This window comes from Aplysia californica, unplaced genomic scaffold, assembly GCF_000002075.1.
Source record: "Aplysia californica isolate F4 #8 unplaced genomic scaffold, AplCal3.0 scaffold00276, whole genome shotgun sequence".
In the NCBI taxonomy this organism is placed as follows: domain Eukaryota; kingdom Metazoa; phylum Mollusca; class Gastropoda; order Aplysiida; family Aplysiidae; genus Aplysia; species Aplysia californica.
Window position 1 is genome coordinate 744,571 of NW_004797546.1, and position 1,179 is coordinate 745,749.

At 41.5% G+C, this 1,179-nt stretch overlaps 1 protein-coding gene across 1 annotated transcript in view; it reads right to left on the minus strand.

Moving 5' to 3' along the window:
• Positions 1-1,179, minus strand: part of LOC101845935 (cadherin EGF LAG seven-pass G-type receptor 1) — a gene marked incomplete in the record, with an annotated part of 106,404 nt that overhangs the window by 73,769 nt on the left and 31,456 nt on the right.

Genomic DNA, 1,179 nt, shown 5'->3' on the forward strand with positions numbered 1-1,179 from the left:
ATACAGAGGGATTTACAACCCACCAGTAGCTCCCCTCCAACCACCCGCTAAATCAATGAACAATTCGATTGATACAACTGAATCAATCAGTACTCGCCTCGTACAGCTGATCGAACGGATACATGGCAGGATTATCGATCGGTCACATTGACTATCCTATTAGTGTATCGACTGAGAGTCAAACGGGCCAGACGGATTCCAAACAAGCAATGGATCGAACATGTCTGTTCAGGAAAGCAAAACTAGTATCTGTGCGGTATTGAGTCTTCGTCATAATAGCAACATAAAGACCCATGGGTCTACATCTGTGCCCCCCTCCAATATGATGTGGGAAAAAGAAGGGGGGGGGGGGGGGGGGGGGGGAGGGGGGTTGTCATGAACAGCAGTTGCAACATCTTTATTTTAGGAGCGAACATTCTAATGGTTGGACTCTTGTTTCTCAGTCTTAATATTCTACTCCGTATCTACAAATTTAAATTAAATCTTTTAAATTTGAATAAGGAGACGAGGCCCAACACAAAAAACGGTCATTGAGAGAGGGATAAAAAAACAAGACAAACTGGCAAAAAATACAAAGAGAAATAAAAGAGAGACCTCCCAGTGGCGCTCTCCAAACATTCACTTTAGTAAGGAGTAAGGAGAAGCACATTGTCCCAAAGAGGAAAAATTCGTTTGTAAGAGCAAAATGAAATACATCGACGTAATATCGGTCATTTAGTGCAAGGGGGGGGGGGGAGAGATGAGACGCACAGACAATGAGACATAAGCAACGTACAGGAAAATAATTATCTGAGGCACCCTCCAACCATTAACTACCCCAGTGCCGACCAGCCCAACGAAAGGATTTATTGTAAACTAGCGGTCCCTATTTGCCAGTAAACAGGATATTGAACACTAAAAATTTTGTCCGGTAGAAGGTGGAATTTGAAAGTAATGGCTCGATTCAAGAGTATTCTCTAACGATACCAGAGCGATCGAAACCTACAATTTTGTCAATTCTTAAGCTCAAAATCATGAGAAACTGGCACAGTACCGTTTTTTAAAGTAATATTAAACGCTGCCTTCATTAAATTTTTGTGTCCTGAAGAGCGTGTGGTTTCTACTGATCAATTAGTAATTAACTCTTGCGAGACGAAACAGTGCAGCATCTTGATCTTTTGATTAATTTTAGTACTACTT